Source organism: Theropithecus gelada, chromosome 16, assembly GCF_003255815.1.
Source record: "Theropithecus gelada isolate Dixy chromosome 16, Tgel_1.0, whole genome shotgun sequence".
Classification (NCBI taxonomy): domain Eukaryota; kingdom Metazoa; phylum Chordata; class Mammalia; order Primates; family Cercopithecidae; genus Theropithecus; species Theropithecus gelada.
The window spans coordinates 74,530,785-74,537,201 of record NC_037684.1 but is presented as its reverse complement, the minus strand read 5'-3'; the positions used below and the strand labels follow the sequence as shown (position 1 = coordinate 74,537,201).

The 6,417-nt window shown below is 42.9% G+C and overlaps 1 pseudogene; it reads right to left on the bottom strand.

Annotated features, from left to right (window-relative positions):
- Positions 1-4,871: 4,871 nt before the first annotated feature.
- Positions 4,872-5,612, bottom strand: LOC112610187 (annotated as a pseudogene).
- Positions 5,613-6,417: the final 805 nt, after the last annotated feature.

Sequence of the window (6,417 nt, the reverse complement as noted above, 5' to 3'; positions counted from 1 at the left end):
CCTGTCTCAGCCTCCTGAATAGCTGGGATTACAGGCATGCGCCACCAGGACTGGCTTATTTCTTGTTTACTAGAGACAGGGTTTCACCAGGTTGTCCAGGCTAATCTCAAACTCCTGACCTTAGATGATCCACCTGTCTCAGCCTCCCAAAGTGCTGGCATTACAGGCATGAGTCACTGCGCCTGGTCCAATGCAATGATTTGGTAGTTATTTTGCTGGTTTTAAAATGACCTGAGTGAAATATAGTGCTTATAGCAATTCCCCATCTGTCATTCATTTCGTCTACTAATCTGCTCTACGTTAACATTATTTCTTTTTATTAAATGTCTTGGGATAAAAAAATATATTTTGTAGTTATACTCAAGCTTCAAATACAGTATCATTATCCACAAAACACTAAATGTATGTAAAGCTTATATAAAATTTAAAGAATAATTGTGACACTAAAGTAATCCAGAGGGATATATAAAGGTATTTTCAAAGCCCAAAAAATAAGAATCAAAAAATAGAATACACGAAGAATTGAAAATGAAAAAAGAAGCTGAGAAAAATTTTAAAAATAGGACATTTATAGCAATGAGTTATTTTGATGCATGACAGAAATTATCAACTAATTATACAGATGTCACAGACAGTAAAATATAAATGAAAAATAAGCAATTACTTGTATACCACTAAATTTTGTGGAAGCTTGCCAGATAGGAATGCCAAATGTATAGGAAATGAAATAAAAATTAAAATGTGATCTTGTAGAAATTAATATAATCTAGAAATCAAAAGACAAGGTAAAAAAGTAAAATGATAAAATTATGGAAAAAGGTGAAACATTTGAGAAAGACAAATAAGCATTTACCTAATTAAAAGACAAATGAATAGTCTATCATATTTTGGTCATGTTTTCATAAGTTATTTTTAATGAAATATTATTACTTTCTCCTGAAAAGGACCAGAGTTATGTTTTGACCCCTTGCATAATTTGTATGACATCAGGAATGTAGCAGAGTATTAAAAAAAAAAGCATGTTTACTTGAATTGAAAAAATGAACCACAAATATTTCAGGGAAGTGGCATGGAAATTGAATGAATGGTCTACATAAAGCCAGAGCCATTTCAACCAGGAAGCAAAACTGTCTTGCTGACAGCTGGGTTAGATATATAAATCACAAGTAGAGAAGTTTAACATGGCAATATTAAAGCCTACTTTGAACATTGTGGAGTGATTGGCACATAGTAATTTATTGAAAAATCTGTATTTATAGCCATTCGCAAAGGAGTTAAAGGAAAATATATCATTTATATATTTTATGTATTTATATATTCAGTGGCCTTTACTATAAAGCATTGAAATAAAAACAGTAACAATGATCCTAATTATTTGATGAGATATTTATATAAAATATTTATAAAAGGATAATAGAAAAATAGAATTGATATTCTTGTAAAACTCAAACACTGAAAAAGATAATCTGGTGATCAAAATAAATAATAACCATGGCCACTATATTTTTAAAAAGAAAATAACAAATGTTGTCCAGACCGTGGAGAAATTGAAACCCCTGTACACTGTTGGAAGAGATTTAAAGTGTGCAGATGCTATGCAAAACAGTATGTCAGTTCCTCAACACTTAAAAGCAGAATTACTGTATAATCCAGCAATTCCACTTCTGGATACATACCGAGTAAACCTGAAAATAGAGTCTAAAAGAGATAGTTCTACACTCATGTTCAAAGCAGCATTGTTCACAATAGCCAGACAGTAGAAGCAACCTAAGCGTCCATCAATGAATGATTGTATAAGCAAAATGTGATGCACGTTTTGGCACACAGTAAAATATTATTCATCCCCAAAATGGAAGGAATTCTCATGTATACTACAGCATGGATGAACCCTGACTACATTATGCTAAATGAAATAAGCCATTTACAAAGGGCAAACACTGTATAATTTTATTTATATGTAGTATCTCAAGTGGGCAAACTCCTAGAAACGGAAAATAGAATGATAGTTACTAGGGGGGTGGGGTAGGAGAAATTGGGAGTTGTTTAATGGGTACACAGTTTCACTTTTGCAAGATGAAAAAGTTGTGGAAATTGGATTTACAACAATGTGAATATATTAAATACTGAAATGTATACTTAAAAATGGTTGAGAGGGTAAAAATGGTATGTTCATTTGTGATAAAATTAAATCAATTTAACAATAAAATATAAACAAATGAATCAATAAATCTGTCTACATATTAATTCACTGTGGAGCCACTCAAATATAAATTGTTATGAGACCCAAAGCCAGGTAAAATGGATTATATATACATATAAGTGTTATATATACATATCATTGTTAAGTTTTGTATATACATATAATTGTAAGTTTTGCACTAACGTCACAACAAGGTGTGAGCCAGGCTTAGAGCACGTCTGTGTGTGATTCTAAATCTTCTATGCTCCATATCAGTGCTTTTGTTGTGGACCTTTTCTTTTGTGGTTTCCTCACTGTTGTTGGTTCTGTGTTTGGATTTCTTTTTTTAAAGTGAAAATAACTTTTTATTGAGGTAATGATTATTCATGGTTATTTGGTAATTTCAAAGAACTGGAAAGCTTTTCTTTTTAAAACTCAGAAAAAAATCCATTTCCATGTACAAATATTTCCTATTCACTCCATGACAGCAGCCTAGTGAAACTTTAATAACAATGGTTTTGCCTAGCACTTATCTTCTGAAACCTATTTAAACTAAGCATATATGTTTTGATTTGCAACACTTTGTAATTTGGATCACATCTCTGATATAGCAGAAATTTTTAATGCCTTCCCCAAACTCATTGCCCATTTACTTGAAAATTTGCCTTTTTTTCTGTTTAAGCCTCTGTACTCTTCCTATGGTGATGTAAATCAAAATTCCATGCTGGATCACAGAGTGTGGGGTCGCTCAGTCCTATACATGCCGTCATAATCAATCCCTGTGCTTAGAGATGGGAACATGAACTCATTCGGACCAGGAGGTGCATGAAGATTATGGGAAAGAAGATTCTGTTGATATTTTCTTTTTTTCCTTGCATCTTTGAAATAATTTATTATTCACTTTTGCACACACGCATCATGAGTTCAGGACACGTGCAGCCTGGGGCCTGCTCCCTGCTGCAGCATTTCCAAGGCCCCAGAGTGGACCGAGGAGAGGACATGGGCACGTCTTTCCATCTGTGATTTTTTTTTTTTTTTTGAGACGGAGTCTTGCTCTGTCACCCAGGCTGGAGTTCAGTGACAGGATCTTGGCTCACTGCAACCTCCGTCTCCCAGGTTCAAGCAATTCTCCTGCCTCAGTCTCCTGTCTCAGCCTCCTGAGTAGCTGAGATTACAGGCGCGTGCCACCACGCCCGGGTTCCAGGTGGACATGACTTTCTGACACTATTCAACATGGGAGATATGCATGTGTTTTTTAGAAAACAGTGAGTTCTGCCTCTGCTTTAAAGCTCCTTTTCTTTTCATTAGCAATGACTATTATAAAATAGCATGGAGACTTGACAGAGCTCTAAGTAGTTCGGAATGGCCACAGAGTGGGAAACAAATGGGAGAGTGGGAAGAAATAAAATTTGATAGGCAAATGATAGGCAGATGATAGAAGGGCATGTATCATGCTAAAAAAAAAGTGATTGCTGTTTTGTGACAAGCAAGAACAATAAAAATTTAGAAATATTTATTAGGTGTCTATTCTGTGTCAATAACGTATAAAAACATTCTGAGGATAATGAGCTGAAAAAGGTATATGGCTTCATGTGTACCACAGTGCAACAAGAAACCAATTCCTGAGATAGAAACAATTGGTAAAGGAGCACATTGGGGCTTGTCAAGCTTGAAGTTGAAAAAAATCAAGTAGAAAACAGGTCTAGCCAAGCTGAAATGTTCCTAGTGTAAACAAAATAATGGGATGAAAATCTGCTGATATCTCAATGGGAAAGCATGAAGAGATGACAGGAAATAGGATTCACAGCCTTGCAACACTGTAAAGTGCTACCAGCGTTAGGAATGTTCTCAGAAGAAAAACATTACAAAATAAAAAGAAAAACATTAGAAAATAAAAAGAGAAAGGTCTTTGGAGTTACAACTTGGTGTTGAATAAAATTAAGGAGAGACGGAGGAAGAATATACCAACCCGAAGAGCAAAAGTTGAAAATACAGAACTTATGAGAGCATTTTAACTTTAATTGAAGAATATTCAGTGAAACAACAGAGCTCTCTCCACCTCCTCTCCGTGTCGGTGGTCTTCTTTCCCACTATCTTCTTCCCCTCGCCCTCTCCCCACTGTATTTTTTTTTTTTTTCTTTTTTTGAGATGGAGTCTTGCTCTGTCATCCAGGCTGGAGTGCAGTGGTGCGGTCTCAGCTCACTGCAACCTTCGCCTTCCGGGTTCAAGCGATTCTTCTGCCTCAGCCTCTGTAATAGCTGGGATTACAGACGGTCGCCACCACGCCCGGCTAATTTTTGTATTTTTAGTAGAGACTGGGTTTCAGCATGCTGGCCAGGCAGGTCTCGAACTCCTGACCTTGTGATCCGCCCGTCTCAGCCTCCCAAAGTGCTAGGATTACAGGCGTGAGCCACCGCGCCCGGCTTTGTCCTCACGGGTTTTTTTCCCCACCGTCCTTCTCCCTCTCCTCACCGTTTTGCTCCATTGTCTTCCCTACCACACTGTCTTCTCCCTGCACTTTCTCCCCACAGTCTTCTTCCCCGAACCTTCTTCTCCCCCCTCTCACTTTCCAAGGTCTTTCCCACCCTCTCCGTCCCCTCCTCCCCATCTCCCCGCAGTCTTCTGGGCCCCACTGTCTTCCGTCCGCAGCCAACACTGTTCAGTTCTGAGGCAGCGGCGGGGGTGGCGGCAGCCGCGGTGGCACAGGCAGCGACTCTCCGGGGTCTCCAGCTGGCTGCTGGCGCGGAGCTCAGAGGCCCAACTCACGGGTCTACCTGGGCGCAGAGACACACCGGGCGCAGGGACACAGGCGCGCGCACGCGTGGAGGGCTTCTAAGTGAAAGGCAGTGGGAGAGCGCGGAGAAGGGAGTGGGCGAGAAGACGAAGACGGTAGGGAGAGGAAGCGGCGAGAAGAGGGTGCGGGGAGAGAAAAGCGCGGCAGGAAGTCGTTGCTGCGAGAAGGTGGGGAGACGGAAATGGGCAGAGAATGGTGGGGAGGGGAAGAAGACGGTGGAGAATAAGACGCTGGTAATAAAGAGGATGGGGAGAGGGAGAGAAGAGAGTGGGAAGAAGACCGCCCCAGACAGAGGCTGCTGCGAGAAGGTGGGAGGACATGGGAAGAAAACGGTTTCAGGGGAAGAAAACGGTGGGGGCGGGGCGCGGGAAACGGTTGTGGGGAAGGCGCCTGGAGAAGACGGTGAAGGGAGAAGACAGTGCGGGGAGAAGGTGGGGAGAGAACACGGTGGGGAGAAGAAGAGGGAAGAAGGGGATGCGGGGAGAGAAATGCGCGGCAGGAAGACGCTACTGCGAGAAGGTGGTGGGGAGATGGAGGCGGAAGAAGACGGTGGAGAATAAGATCTTGGCTAGGAAAGAAGACGATGGGGAGAGGAGAAGAGGGCGGTGAGAAGACCGCGGCAGACAGAGGCTGCTGCATGCAGGTGGGAAGACATGGGAAGATAACGGTGCGGGGTGAGGAAGAAAACGGTTGCAGTAATAGGCCGGGAGAAGACGTTGAGGAGGGGGGGGAGAGGAGAAGAGGGAGCGGCGGGAAGACGCTGCTGCGGGAATAGGCGGGAAGGTGGAGAGGGGAAGCGAGCGGGTGGAGAGGAGGGTGGGGGAGGCCGTGGGGAGAGGGACATGGGAGGAAAAGCTGTCGCCACAGGAACCGGTGCTGCGAGGAGGCGGAGAGACTGAGGGAAAGAAAACGGTGGGGAAGAGAAAAAAAACTGAAGGGGAGTAGAAGGTGCGGGAAGAAGACGGTGGGGAGAGGACAGCAGAGGATGCGGGAAGACCGCGGTGGGGAAGGAGGAGAGAAGACGTTGAGGAAGAAGGAGAGGGAGGAAAAAAGGTGGGAGAAAAAGGTGGGGAAGGGAAAGGTGGGAAAGGAGAAGGGTCGGGAAGGAGAGGGGAGGGAAAGGGCAGAAGGTGGGGAAGAAGACGGTTGGAAAGGGGAGAGGGACAGGGGAAGAAAAGGGTGGGGAGGGAGAAGGGAGGAAGACGGAATGGGGGGAAGAAGAAGGGAGGGGAAAGTGGCGAAGACGACGTTGGGGAAAGAGACGGAGAGGGGAAAAAGATCGGTGGGAGAGAAGAGGATGAAGCAGGGAACGAGGTGGGGAGAGGGGAAGAAAAAGGCAGAAAGACGGGCTGAGAAGACAGTGCTGGGAGAAGAGGGGAGGGCGCGGGGAGGGAGAAGGGAAGCGGGGAAAGACGGTGGAAGAAGGTGGTGGGGGAGAGAAGGC